The 15,947-nt window shown below is 45.2% G+C and overlaps 1 protein-coding gene across 3 annotated transcripts in view; it reads right to left on the bottom strand.

The window, feature by feature from the left end:
* Window positions 1–15,947, bottom strand: part of SREBF2 (sterol regulatory element binding transcription factor 2) — a 57,028-nt gene that overhangs the window by 36,500 nt on the left and 4,581 nt on the right. The gene's annotated exons all lie outside the window — the stretch shown is intronic.

A 15,947-nucleotide genomic window follows, 5' to 3' on the forward strand; every position in this document is an offset into this window, starting at 1 on the left:
ATGAGGCATGTGGAACAGCTCTCTGACCAGGAGTCCAACCTGCGCCCCCTGCACGGGAAGGTGAAGGCTTAACCTCTGGGCTGCCAGGGAACTCCCTAGACAATGTTTTAAAATAATTTTCTTTTTTAAACCATAAAAGTAACATATTCACTACAGAAAAATTTAGAAAAAAATTAAATGAAAAAAAAAATCATCCAGCAATTCCATCACCCAGAGACATCTACCATCAATGTTTTGATGTGTATCTTTCCAAACTTCTTCTCATTCAAGGTTTGCTTGCAAACACAAGCATGCACACATGTGGGATGGTTTTACAAAAATGGGATCACACTGGGGAGATGCTATTTTGTCCCTGTTTCTTTCGCTTAATAAAACACGAAGGGTATGTAGTGTCAACCACTATGGACAGAGTGTCACCCTTTCTGAGTCCTGCATTCACACTGCCTTGTGGTGTGCTCTTCGGCATCGTGTTACAGTGCATTAGGGACCAGGATTCAACCACCTGGTTAATCACTTGGTGATGATGAATGAATGCGTTCATCTTTTTGGCATGATGAACAACTCTTAAAAAATCTTGAACAAGGATCTTTTCCCACTTATCTGATTATTTATTTCCTTAGGATAAAGTTCTAGAAATTAGATGGCTGGGTCAACAGACATGTATTCTATATATACTTCAGAAAGGTTATAACAATCTATATTCCTGCCAGTGTTTCCCCACATTTATTTCTGTCCATTTGATAGTGGGAAAAAAACAGCTAATTGTTCTGATTGACATGCATAAGTATTGCTGCTGCTGCTAAGTCACTTCAGTCGTGTCTGACTCTGTGCGACCCCATAGACGGCAGCCCACCAGGTTCCCCCGTCCCTGGGATTCTCCAGGCAAGAACACTGGAGTGGGTTGCCATTTCCTTCGCCAATGCATGGAAGTGAAAAGTGACAGTGAAGTCGCTCAGTTGTGTCCGACTCTTCGCGACCCCATGGACTGCGGCCTATCAGGCTCCTCCATCCATGGGATTTTCCAGGCAAGGGTGCTGGAGTGGGGTGCCACTGAGGTTAAATGTCATTCCCCCCATTTCACTGGCCATTTGTATCCCTTCTTTGCAAACTGCCTGCTCTTGACCTTTGTTCATTTTTCTACTGGGCTATTTGTCTCTTTTTACTGATTTGAAAAACTTTTATATATTATGGATTTTGCTCTTCCTTAAGCATTTGCCCCACTTTGTTGGCTTATTTGTTTTTGCTCAGGAAAGAGAATGTCATAGTCATGAGAGTCACCTTGTCCTAGCCCTGTAACCTGGGTAAGTTTTACCTCTCTGAGTCACAGTCTTCTCACCTATGGAATGTGGCTAACAAGTATACTGAGCTTGTCACGTTGTTGAGAGATAATTCACATAGAATCTACAGCACAGTGCCTGGCACTTAGTATTCACTAGTACATGTTATACGTAGTGGTTTCTGATAGTTTTGCTTTGACTTTATTTTTGGAAAATTCAGATTTTTTTCCGATGAACCGGATATATTAGGGAATGATTTGGGCATAAATTTTGTGTTTACTTATGCATTAAAGAAACACTAAAAAATGCATAAAACCACACCCAGCTGAAATAAGCCACACAGGAAAACAAAAAATGCACATACCTCAAACATCTACCAGCTTCATCAGGTCACTTGCATGTATTATGAGCTATAACCATCCACATCTGGGGTCAGAATTTCCACTGGACTTCAGATAGCCCTTCTTCTATCACTTCAGAGTAACTCATGAGCTATTAACTTTCCAACACCCACTCCCACAAGCAAACCTCAGGTCTTTTTCAAGGTAGAGTGCTGTATTTCCAAGCCACTTAACATCTGTAAAACTGTTTTAGGGGTTGCTATCTTATTTATTTTTAGCACTTAAATTTAAATTTTTTTATTGGGCTATAGTTGATTAACAAGATGTTAGTTTCAGTTTTACAACACAGTGATTCAAAATCTTTATAAATTATATATACTCTATTTAAGGTTATTATACAATATTGGCTATTGTTCCTGTGCCGTACAATAAATAAATATATCCTTGTAGTTCGTTTATTTTATACATGGTAGTTTGTACCTCCCTATCTTTTTTTTTCAGAAAGCCTATTTATTTTTTCTCTGTATTTTCTGGTCTCCTATGAAGTTTCTGAGTGTTGAGAACCTAACCCCACTTTCCCCATAAGCTCTGTGATTTTTACTGTGTAATTCTGCATAGTGCAGTACTTTTCAGTAACATGTACATTGCATTACAGCAGAACAATTCTAATCCTGTGTAGTAAAATTACCTGGTTTCTGTTCCTCATCTCCAACATCATAAGGATACTGACCTAAACCTTCTTCACTTACTTTTGTTCATCTTTCACATTAGACCTGCCCAACAGACTTGAGAACACAGAAGCATGGTGTGTGATGTGTGTGGAACAAGAGAGACCATAACCAGTGGGGGAGAGGGAGGTAAACACAAAATCTAATCCCCAAAACGTATCCCGCTTTCAAGTTGATGAACCTGTCTCCCCTCCTAGGATTTTTTTCCTAATTAAAGAATCTTAAAAAAAAAAAAGTCCAATGTAGATCCATATCAAACCTGAGGGTTAGTGGTAACGCGACTTTTCATTTGTCCACCATTTTGCTATTTGTGACCACCCCTGCTTTTCTCAGGACCTGAAACATCCGTTATCCCCATTCAGGTCACCTGGAGGAGCAGTAAAGGAGCTGCGCTGTCGACCACTCCCCTCAACATGGAAGCCCTGAAATGCAAACAGGACCAGAAGGAACAGAGGGACAGCTGCAACAGGCAGACTGCCACCTTAAAAATCGATGCACTCTGGAGTAAGATATGGCAATACTCCAGTATTCTTGCCTGGAAAATTCCATGGAAAGAGGAGCCTGGCAGGCTACAGTCCATAGGGTTGCAAAGAGTCAGACACGATTAAGAGACTGAGCACACATAGTTATCAGAGAATCTGATAACAGTAGGAGAAGGATGAGTGGGTCTATCTTACAGGCACAGCAATAAGGGGAGGGCATTTCTCTAAAAGCCTCCTGTATCCATGGTGTCTTATCAAATGTGCACTGGAAAGATAGCATTTGCACAAGGTAAATCTGAAGATCTTCTGTTTTCTTGAGAATGCCAAAATTCCCCTGTGTTTCACAGATGTGTGGCAGTGACTTGAACACGTGATAAGGAAGCCTGAGTGTGCTCTACGGCAGGGGCCAACAATTAGACCCTGAAAGACAATTCAGAAAGCAAGGCAGGTCCAGTTGCACCTCAACAAATACCGGTCCAGGAATCAGAAGAGACAAGTCACCCATGGCAAAACCCACTAATAATTCAAGAATAGAGTCTCTAAAGATTTGGGTCATATGCCACAGAACTCTTTCCTTGATGTTGCATTTAAGAAGACCCAAAGGGAGGTGGGGAAAAAAAGAGACTGAATTGTGAAAAATTGAGAGTTTAAACTAGAATAATTGAGAGATGACAACTAGTGGAATGAGCCCCCTGACCCACCCAAGGGAATATCAGGACTGTTAGAGTAATTAATCAGGTTTGTTTTATTTGTACACTATTATTTTGTGTAAATGTATGATCTGACAACAAGTACCCTCCAAATCTAGTGACTTGGAATCAATATTTCCATAGAAAATGTGACCACTTATGAAATTTCTTGAAAATAAGTACTCAAGAAAAGAAATATCCTCAAGATATTCTTTGAAATTATATGCTACGGCAGCTCTACAGATAAAATTATTCTAGAGATTGCTCAACTAAAAAAAAAAAAAATCAATCCACTCAAACACTGGGAGACACATTTATTTGCTAAGAAGCTCAGAGCACAGGGGTAGAATCATGCACTTCAGGGAAATCCTGGGTCACAGTCCTGGGGAGAGGGAGGCTGGAGGAGGTGCCGAATGACACAGGATGACAAGCGGGTAACTCAGGTATCCTATATTTTAAGTGAGGGATGAGTGAACTCTTTACTGGTAAAGAAACCACAGAGGAAAATTAGGTGGGGAGGTGGAGGTTCTCAAATGCTTGTGTTTCATAACACACACAAATGTGTCACACACTCCTTTGCATGTATCAAGTATTACATAATCAAATAATACATTGAAAAATTAAGAGAGAAAAGACAAAGGGAAACCAAGTCGTTCTCGGACGGCCTCTGGTCTGCCCTGGCTCTCTCGCCACCTGCACAGGCTGGGCATCAGGGGCAGCCCCAGAGGACCCGGCTCAGCTGACCGGTGCCATTGTCTCTGGGCCAAGAGAACCTGAGCCAGCTCTTGAGTTCCAATAGAAAGACAGTGACCTGCGGCTCTACCTTCAGATGCTCTTTTCTTCTTCTTTCCTCTGCGGTGAGTTTGCTATGAATTCCTGGCAGGTCACCTTCCACAGTATCACAGGATTATCTCTTCCCTCCCTCTTGCCTTGATTTCAACCACAGCTTCCACCCGGTGACAATCGTCTTGAGTACCTTGTTGGGCCAACAATCTTCCAAAGCAAATCAAACTTCTCAAACAGGAGCTTCATAGCTTCCTACCAATGGCTCCCTCCGACTTCAAGGGATTTCATTTCCACTCACTTTAGCTCATCATCCACCCACTCCCTTCCTTGTCAGCACAAGCCTTTGGGGGGGAGGAGGGGCTCTTTCTCTGAATGCGATCACCTGCCTCACCCTTTCTGCTTGTTACAGCCTTCTTCCTTTTAATTGCACAATTCCATTTCAAAATGACCTACAATTTCTTTCACCAAGGACACTTTTCTACCTCAGGTCTAGCCATCTTTTAACTCCTGAACCCAACTGTGATTTGTTTAAAAAAAAAAAAAAAATTGTCCAAAACTTGAAAAAAAGCCGGGGGTGGGGGGGGTGGGGGGGGATGGGACGGCGGGGAGCCGGGGGGGGGGGGGGGAGTACAGTGTCTCTAAAAGTCCTACCTGTCTACCTAAAGGTCATCTGACACACTCCGGAAACACAGAGTGGTCTGACTTCCTCTTTACTATTCATCAGGCACACATTCTGTAATATGAGATGTTCACATGTAGAAAATAAACAAGCAGCAAATGACTTGTCTGGTGAAAAAGATAACCTTGAAAGCTTTGTCTTTATTGCCCTGCACGACATTAGCTGGTTATGTATCTGAATTTGCAATCTTACTTCTTTCCTACTATGTATCAGTTTCTTGCATTCTCCTTGAATCCACCTTTGTCATCCTGCTGTTTTCCTCAGCAATCTTCATAAATCTTCAGTACATACTAATGATATACTGGTATAAGAGTATGCTTCGAACATTAAAAAGTTTCTTTTGTCATATTACATCCAGTAAGACATATTTTTTAATACTTTCCTTAGATCTTGTGCTCCACAAGCACCTAGACAAAACCTTCCACTCCCTGGGCCTCTCTAGGCACTCAGCGCTCTGGTACTTAAACGACTTGGTATCAACTCACTGAGATGCCCTCACATGCAACCTTCATGCACTCTATAAAAACAGCAAACACCCTTTCTGAACCAAAAGTGGAAGGGACACCGCCTCACGATGGGACAAGATATTTTTGAAATTTGGGTTACCCAGGAAAATCTGGACAAATTTCTGTAATTTCCACAAAGCTTCCACTTTTGGTGAAGTAGGTATATAAATGCAAGGTTTTAAATGTGTTGAACACCCACTGTGTGCTGGCGCAGAGATGACAAAACACACCTCGACCTCAAGGAGTTAGTGAGAGTGACGGATCTGGTGGCAACAGTCACAGCAGGCGAGGACAACACAGGGGATGTGATAAAATCACTGACTCCAGCTGGTCGAGCAGCTTCCTCAAGAAGCTGGAATGAAGGCTGACCAGGACGCCGGGGGATTTCTAGGCCCAGGGAATCTTGCAAGCCACCGCTCGGAGGCCTGGAGCTGCATGGTGGGCAGCAGGAAGGCACCAGGCTAGGCAGGTGGTCAGGACCAAATCCTGAAGGGGTCTGCAGCTCATGGTAATGAACTTGGTCTCTCTCCTTCTTAAAGAAGGAAAAGCTACAGCCAGCAATCCAGCAATGCTCTAGGAAGGGGAGCCCTGCAGCTCAGCCCTGCTCACTCTGGTTTGTATAGGGGGCTACTGGCTTGCCCAGAGTCCCCAGACACCGTATGCTAAGAATTATTCTGAGCAAAGACTTAGGGCTGAGTTCTGACTTGAGAGAATATCAAAACAGCTAAAACAAAAGTTAGGGTAACTTCATCAACAGAGGAAGAGACTTCTGAAAATTGATTAAAGGGAAGTTCTTTTTCTTTTTTTTTTTTTAATTTTTGGCTGTGCCACACAGCACGAGGGCTTAGTTTCCTGATCAGGGATTGAAACTGTATGCCTTGCAGTGGAAATGTAGAGTCTTAACCACTGGAACCACCAGGGAAGTCCCCAAAGGAAAGTTCCAGTTATGTATGAAAACTGGGAAACAGGCCACCTATCTCTTAGGGGTTGTGTGAAGGGAGCGTGGCAAACAATCATATTAAAAAAGAAAAGCAGGATGTTGAAAAGTTAAACCAAGAATTACCTGGAAGGCCAAAGAGAATGGGGATTCCCAAGTTTAAATTCAAACACAGCTTTCTGTGTGACAAATCAGAAGGCTGGTTGGAACTCTCATAATGTAATTGTGCTGCCTCTGGGAAATTAATTGATCTCTCCGAGACTCAGTTTCTCTACTTATAAATATGGGAACAATCCAAATTCCAATGGATATACATTAATATATAGGGATATGATCAGCACATACTAAAATGTCTTTTGACTTTTTCATAGTTTCTTTTTCAACCTAACATTTGAAAAAGGGTTATTTGTAGCTTAGCTTCCAATTTAACCTTTGAATAAAAGCCAGTAGTCACACTATTGATGTTTAAAAGCAACAACTCAATGACAAAGCTAATAAACTTATTTTCTAACTAGAAATCATATTTACATTTTATTCAAATGCAGAGAAGGTGGTTATGACTGAAATTAAACTCACTTCCTATTGATTCTATGTGGACAACATAATAATAGCTGTCACTAATACCTACGTACTACTTCACACAAACCCAGGTGCTAGTATTACTATTCTACTGTACAGGTCATGAAAATGAGGTTCAGGGAAGTTAAACTGTTTGCTCAAGCCCTTCATACAAGCTACAAGATCTGAATTTATATCTGTATTGAGGTCTGCATATCTCTTCCATGCACTCTATTTCCCCCCACAAAACAAACATTTCTTGGATTTTACAACTTGGGAGAAAGATGCAAGATGGACCTGGAGCGACAATAAAGTCTGGGGAATCTGGGTGTGGGTGGAGGGGGGGCACTTAATGTAACCCATCTCATGACCCCCAATACTAAGTTCAATGTTAATGAAAGAAGATCCATCTCAGGGTAACACACATGTAACTGACTCAAGGGGGAGTAGATGTGAGAGATTTTTGCCTGACTGTATTTTGCCAGCATACTTTCCTCCCAAAGTATTAAACCTTTCTCCAGATGAGACCTTCTGCCTTGACAAGATGCTCCTTTCCAGAACACCCCTCTTTCTTCAAATAAAGAACAAACCAATAAAGACACAACCCTTAAGACCTGCATTCAACATACATTAACTGAGCCTACAGTGTGCCAGACACAAAACTGAACACATCAAGAGGCACGTGTTCTGGCGGAGAAACCCCGTGTGAACACCTGCCAGGGCCAGGTGCCGTGTGCTGGGATGATAAAGGCGCATGACACAAGAGGACCCTGTCGGAGTACATTTCCTAAAAAGCTTCTGTTGTTTTTACTGCAATTCATCTCATGCTTGTGTGTGAGCATTTAGAGACAAAGGTTAAATGTGATTTTCTTTTTTTACTAGAAAAGAACTTCATCAGCAGTGTCACCCAGTTGTGTCTGCTTTTAACGCCTTGCAAACTTCCACTCATCGTGGCATACGATTCAAATCACCCTGGGAGGCAGCTTTAAGCACTCTTTCAAATGAGTTAATATATGCACAGCACTTAGAACAGTGTCTGGCACAGAGTGCTTGAAAGTGGTGATGGTGGTGGGGGTTGTTACACAGGAAGAAATAAGCCCAAGTCCAATGAGGGGTCTTAGGCAGGTGAGTTCACGAAGGCTCCATCCTGCTCCAGACGTCACCCCAACAAGCATGATGGGGGGCCTTCCTCTCAGGAGCCCTCCACCCCTGGGACTGTCCCACCTCACAGTGACTGTCCCCACCCATGGGAGAGCCCCACCCTGGGTCCCAGCTGGGAACCCAGGTCTTACCCAAGACCACATTAGAGGCATCAGATCTGTTGACCACCCACATTTGAAAGGCTGTCCATCTTGTTTCTTTATTCCTTTGAAATGCATGCTTTTAGAAACAGATCAAGAACAGATTTTGAGAACAACAATTAAGAGAAAACTCAAGCCAATGACTAGCAGTAATAATAAAAGCAGTACAGAAGTTGTTCACATTTCCTGGGCTCTTACCACATGTTAGCGATTACGTTAAGCACTTGACATGGATTTCATCACTTCATTTCCATGACACTTTGAGGCAGGTGCCTTCATCACCTCCACTTCACACACAAGGAATACTAGGCACAGAGAGGTTAAGTAACTTGTCCAGCGCCACTCAGTCAGCAGGTGACGGCGCTGGGACTGAAGAGTCAAGTTCTCAGCCACCGCCCTGGACAGATGCTTTGCTTCTGTTACTGTATGGATGTCACCAGACAGCCTCGTTCTCTAATGGGAACAAACAGCCCCAGCTCAGGAAGGAAAAGGGTGTCATCCCAGGTGTCCTGCATCTCCTGACCCTTCATCTGCTCCCACCCTGCATCTCTCTGGTGTCTCTCTCACTCTCCTGCAACAAAGAGACTGAAAGTTGAACAACAGGCAGAGAGGAAGACGCTCAGGAACGCCCCTGCACAAGCCTGTTCCAGGGGCTGGCGCTGCACAGTGCCAGGTGACCGAGTGTCCACAAAGTCTGGCAAAAGCCACTCCTTCCACTTAACTGTCCTCCTGGGGGGCAAAGTTCCAAAGCTGGGGATCTCCACCTTTCCCAGTCCTTAAACCACTTAGTAAAGCAACTATACTCCAAGAAAAATTAATTTTTAAAAAGTCATTCAGGCAAAAGTGAAAGACCTCAGTGACTCACCAACCTACCCTTCCCCAAATCATTACCACACTCCCAAATCTCCCTCAGACTAAGGACAAAAATAATACTTCCAAAGCAGGTTACTAACCCCTGCTACAAATCACCACCCAGCATGTTCATACCCACTGTGCACTGCGGTGCTGGGAGCTCGGGGAACCTGCATATAGCACAGACTCCAAAGTGCCAGTTTCCTTCCCAGCAACCTCACAGGAAAGAAACCCAACCAACCCCAGAAACCGTGACAAGGGTGAACAGACAGGTGCCTCACAGAGGAAGGGCTGTCAGAAGGCAGAGGAAGGGCTGACTCGTCCCGGCAGGCAGGGAAAGCAGAGCCTTGAAGGGCAAAGAGACGTTTGTGACTTAGAGAGAGGCATGGGTAGGTGCTGCAGACAAAGGGAACGGTATGAGCAAAAGCACAGCACCAAGAAATGTTCTGGAAGGAGCTTCCGCAGAGCACGTGGAACAGAGTGGAGAGACGGAGCTGCCTGCACTTGAGCTGTGAAGGCCTCACGGAAGCTGCCTGGCGTGGCACAGAAAGCACCACGGACATCTGCCATTCCTGCTCCGTCTGCCATCCTTCCAGCTGAACCTCCCATGCACCCTGATTTTCCTTCTGGAGAACCCATGCTGGGTGGTCTCAGCAGTAAGGTTTCCTGCCAGGCGGCTCTGATGAATGCATGCTCCCACCAGGAACGTGACTCTAGGAAGCGGGGACAAGCAGAGGCCACCAAGGCGGAGGGTCCTAAACAGGCTGCTCTGGCCTCTTCTTAGCAGGACTCTGCTGCCAAGCTGCCTTTGGCTCTGGCCCGTGTTCCCGGTCTGGCTCTCCCGCTTTTCTGATCAGTCCACACACCATTCTGCCAATAAACTCCTTTTCTACTTGAGCTACTCAAAGCCAGCTTCTGTGGCTCATCACCAAGCCTGCCAACTGACAGCACATGGGAGCAGGAGAGGGACCTGATCAAAACTAAGTTTGAGGAAGGCCACAAAACACAGCTATCAAGAGGACAGCCTGCAAATCACCCGAGCACGGTGGTCAAGCCTTACAAAGCAGCTGTCCGCTCAGCCTGGGACACTACTACGCCTGATCCCCTGGCCGGTGCCCCTCCTGGACTCTACCCCAGATCTTACCTTCCACACTGGAATCTTTGGGGGTGTACCCTGGTGGGCCTCTTAAGCACATTAAAGTTTGAGACCCTCGGTCCCACACAGTGTTCTGGCCACAAGGAATCACATATTCCCAAACATGTCAAATTATTCCCAACACCCTGCCTTTCCAAATTCTCCTTTCTAAAATACTATTCACTCATCCTTCACAACTCAGCTCAAATGCCAGTCTCCGTGAAGATTTTCCTACTCCCCTTCCTTAGTGTTTCAAAAACTTGGGACTTTGTTCCTCTGTTCTGGCCTCTGTTGCATTTTGCTCTGTATTGTGACAGGCTGCTTAGATGTCAGCTCCCTGACAGTTGAGACTTTTTCATTCATCTCTAATACCTGAGTCTAACAATATGCTAGCTTGTGTGGGACCCAGCACAGAGCACAGATACGTAGCACTGAGCCAGGAACATAGTGGATACTCATGCAGAACTGGGATGAATAAATTTCTTAAATTAAGTTTAAAAAATTTAAAACAACTTCTGACGAGAACAGGGGTCCCCAGACAGGCTTCCGGAGTCAGGGCATCTCCCACCTCATTCCCACAGGGTAGGGAAGAGTACGAGCTCATGTCAGAAGGCCCAAGTTCACTCCTAATGCCACTTCATCAGCACAGTAAACCTCGGGCAAATCATTTTATCTGTCTCTACGTCTTCATATGCAAAATGGGAATAAAATCAAGTACCTCCCAGCACTGTCAGGAAGACAAATGTATCAGAGGGATTTTTGTAACATGTTAGGCCTCGCAGGGACGTTTACACTTAGGAAGAAGCAGTATTTCCATGAGTTGCTATGGGCGATGAGGGCCTGAGCCAAGAAGACTCCAGTTTAACAAGGCAGTTCCACATCTGGTTCAGCAGCCGGAATTTCATTGCTGATCCAGTCTAGTCCCTGAACCCAACAGACCAGTTCTACAGGACAGATGCAGAAGCCACATTATAAGGGACGTTTAGACATGTGTTCATTAGCAATTCTGAAGGCCTGAGAGATGCAGAAAGAGCTCTGTTTTCCAGCTTCCAAGCCGTTCAACGGTTGAGGATTAGTTTCTAAACAGAGGTTTCCCCAGAGAGCCTTCCTTTGAGGCCTCGCTCTGGGATCCTGCTATTCTTTAAAAAATTCCATCATGTCAACAAAGTTTAACCCGTGAGGCTTGTGGTCCAGAAATGGAACACCTGACCTTGTTATGTGACTGCTCCTTTGTGTCCGCCCACTACACCTACAGAAGCCCTTTCAAAAGGAAAGAATAAACATTTCAAAACTGTATTCTAAAAAAAGGGCCCTTGGTCCTAAGAGTCCACTTGCAACTTGTAGCTCCTCGTTCACTCTCAGATAAGAATTGAAGAGAATGTTAGACTCCCTGCCCTCTTCCGTGCATGTGCTGTAGCTTCAGGCAAGTCTCAGAGCACCTGAGACGCAGACAGCCCCAGTCCCTGCTCTGCAGCAGGACAGAAGGCTTAGAGAAGTGCTGTGGGATCCAGGGAAGTCACTTGAAGCATCCAGCACAGGGCAGACCCTTCCTGATAAACACATGTGGACTGAAGGGAAACCTGAGCAGAGGAGGCTGGTCTCTCCAGCCCCAGCCCACCACCCGTCTTGTATTTACAACTCTGAAGCCCTCTACATCAGATGGGGACTTGGCATGCAGGGGAGGAAAAGTACATGGGTTTTGGAGTTGGACTGAGGTCACCCTTTTACAACTTACTAGCTCTGGTCTGGGCCTCAGTGTCTTCATCTGTAACATACCATGCAACTGGAGAAAGAATTAAAAGCAAAGGACAGTGTAGGTAAAAGGCCACACACACCGAGTGAAGGCAGGGACCTTGCTCACCCTGCCAGGGCTATACCCAGAGCCCAGCACAACACAGGCCCTCTCAAAGGGTCCCGACTGCAGAGCTATCCAGACACTGTGCTGGGCACACAGTGGATGCTGCCTACAGTGTGATTTCAAAACCCGATGAAGGATGGAAAAGAAGCCGCGGCTGCAGAGAGAGTCAATAATTAATAAAGAATAAGACAGTCACATTTACCTAGAGAACCGATGCGCCTCAGGATAAATGACAGTACATCTGTAGGATCAAGAGGAAATGGTCCCATATTCATTATCAAAGATGGTGTACATCTTAGGAAGAATCACACGATGGGAAATAGCTATTGCATGTCTATTTCAGTCCTGCCCAACAAATAATCACAGAAAGTCCACTCATCTAGCTCAGAAAAACCACCCCCATTGACTTTTAACAATTCAAAGGAAAGTACTGTGAGAGGTGAGGCTATTCATAACCAAAGGGCATTTCCTAAAATATCTGCAGATTTTGGTGAAAAGTAGTCATAAGAGAATTAGAATGAAGAACACTATAGGAATACAGAGTCCCGAAGAACTTTTATGCAAGGATAGAGGATTCACAGACTTGTGGCAGAAGACAGGGCTGCCACTAAGACACTGAAGAAAAGGGAACTTAGAAGAGAGCCCCGATGAAACAGCGTAAAACAAGAAGTCATTTATCAAGTCCCCCAAAGCAGAGGAGGGCTGAAAATAAGGAACTGCTGCACCTTTAGAGGGAGTCTAAACGTACGGAGAGCAAGCCAACCTGACGAAGGATCACTGCAAGAAACCAAGTGCAGCAGAGGAGTAAGAGAGTTGCAACCACTAGGGTTCTGGGCAAGCAAAGGGGACATGAGAAGCACAGGAAGGGACTGCTCAGGAAGCTGGTGTCTGCTCACTGACTGTCCAGTGGTCTCAAGTACAGGAAAGGCAAATGAGGAACCAGGAGGCCAGGACGAAGGAGCCTATTATCTGTGCATTGTGGGTGGCTGGGTGGCATCAGCCCTAAACTGGCATAGAGACAGGCAGGATAAAGGGACCAGAGTTTCAGACTCTAGCTGGAAGCTAAGGAGGACAGGCCCTTTCCTCCATCGTGGCGGGGGAGTAAACTGGTCCATCCAGCGTGGAGAGCACTGGACAGGACCTATCGAAACCACAAAGGAGTCAGAAGAGAATGTTACTTCCTGCCCCTTCCTTTCGTATACTTCTTTCTTTTGATTCTGGCAGCATCTGTGATGTAGCTATCACCACCCCACCTGGAGCCAGCACCCCCACCTCTAGTCACTCATCCTGCACCTATACCTGCACACGGGCTTCTCAAGTGGCTCAGTGGTAAAGACTCTGCCTGCCAATGCAGGAGACACTGGAGATCCGGGTTTAATCCCTGGATAGGGAAGATTCCCTGGGGAAGAACCAGTGACCCAGTTCAGGATTCATGCCTGGAGAATCCCACCGACAGAGGAACCTGGTGGGCTATAATCCAGAGGGTCGCAAAGAGTCAGACACGACTGAGCACGCACACATACCTGCACATGTGGCACATGTGTGCAATGATGAATTTACACAGCTATTCACACCAGCACATTTTTCATAGTAAGACTGGAAACATCCTCAAATGTCCACCAAAAGGGACCGGGCAGATGAGTTAGAGTGCATCTATATAATGGAGAACCATGCAGCAGTGAAGAAGACTGGGAAGATCTCTAACATCAACATCGGCAGAAAAACAAAACTTATAGCATGCGAGCTATTTGTGAAAAATCAAAAGGGGAGCAAAGTGAAAATCCATACATGCTATTTGCTTCTATCTGCGTTAAGTTTTGAAGGATGTAAAGGAAATGAAAAATGAATAACCTGGGGGGTGTGGACCCTAAGTAGATGATGACAGGGCTGGGGGCAAGACTTTCCATAGTACCCCTTTCATATTTTTTATCTTGCTTCATGAATGTATCATTAAAAAAATATTTTCCAAGTGGTAAGTTCCAATCACCACAGTAATTTATCATATTGAAAAAGTTTTTTTTAATGAAAGGGCTACAGCTGGCAGTGTGTAAGAGCTATCACCCAGCTCTTGACTTGAAGAGTCCTTGATGAGAAACACACACCAACGAGCTAACTCCAAGTGATTTGCTCATCTGTGTTCAGGGCAACAATGCTTAGGCAAATGAAACTGCAAATGATGAAAATGTTCCACAGGGACCTGAACAGGCGTTTTCCGCCTCAGATGAACTACACTGGACGCTGTGACAATTACACTCAGCTGTTTCCACCTACAGCAATCCATAAGTGAAAATGCTGCAATGTTTCATGTGCACTTTAATACAAAGTTCATACACAAACCCAGCAGGAGAGACAATTTGATATTCAGGGGGCACTATTTGAATAAAGTCACTTAAGAAGTTCCTTTTTTAATTATGAAATTGAGGAAAGAAAAGATCTATTCAATATAGAAGCAAAAATTCACTTAAAAAAAAAAGCCAAGCCTGGGCTGAGTATGAGGATGACAGAAAAGACTGAGAGGCAGGCAGCGCTCAGAACACTGGGCCAGAGGCCCGGGTGTGAGTGTGACAATGTTTGTCAAGGGTGAGACCAAACAGACCCAGGAAGGAGGAGAAACCCAGAGACGGCTTGGAGGTGTGAGCAAGCCCAGAAGATGTATCCCAGGAAATGGAACTGGATGAGACCAGGAGCTAAAAACTCATAGAAAATAAACAAGCTAAAAGCAACAGCAGCTCTTTCAACCCAGACACTAGCGCCAGTGATATATACTTCAGGGTGAAGACAAAGCTTACATCTTGAAAATGGGGTAAGAGGTAGATCGAGGCTCCACCTCACTGAGCAGTTTTTCCGAAGCATGACTCACTGGAGAGACATGGAGTCAGTTCTACCCCTCTCCTCACCTCCTCCCCCACACCAGGCTGGCCACTCCAACCTTCCCAGTGACGTGGACACACAGGCTAGGGGCCCACCCAACACCTTGAAGCTGAGGTGCCTTCCTTTCCTCATTAGACACACCTTTACAGCGTGCCTCTTTAGTGCCAGGTAGTGTCCAGGGACTCTGCCCAAGACAGAACTGCCTGCCGGGAGAAGCCAGGAGAGGCCCAGAGAGGCCCAAGAGACAGTGCCACCCAAAGGCTCAGGAACCACAGGTTTCTCGGCAGACAGGAGGGCAGGCTAGGTGACCAGCAGGGGGACTGCATGCAGGCAGGTATCTGACTCTGTGAGCCCTTCAGAGCCCACCGAGCAGGCACAGACCGACCACGCAGTCACATTAGCGGACATCCTTGTGGAGTTCAGAGCACCAGGGATAAAGACAAGAGCCCACAAACTTCCAGGGAAAACAGGTCACACACAGAGGGTAGGAGTCAAAATGGTATCAGATGCCCAACTACTGAAAGCTAGCAAACAACGAGGCAATGCCTTCAACCTGAAATTCTAAACTCACCCAAACTATCAAATTGGAGACGTTAGAATAAAGATATTTTTAGAGAGGTAAGGTCCCCCCAAATTTACTTCTAATGTACTCTTTCTTAGGAAGCTACTGGAGGATGTGCTCCATCAAATCAAGGGAGTAAAACACACACACACACACACACACACAAAACAAGGGAATAAGGGCTTCAACATGCCCCTGACCCCAGCTGATAGTCAAGGGTAGTCCCCGTATAAACGAGGAACAATAGACCTAGAACAACCATCAGACACAGCAAAAAGAGGGGAAGTTTCAGAAGAGATATCAACAAGGGGAATGAAAAGAACCGACCACCAAACTGAGCTCCTGTCGTAAGATTTAGGGCTACCTTAGTTATGGGAACATGGAA

This window comes from Bubalus bubalis, chromosome 4 (assembly GCF_019923935.1).
Source record: "Bubalus bubalis isolate 160015118507 breed Murrah chromosome 4, NDDB_SH_1, whole genome shotgun sequence".
Lineage (NCBI taxonomy): Eukaryota > Metazoa > Chordata > Mammalia > Artiodactyla > Bovidae > Bubalus > Bubalus bubalis.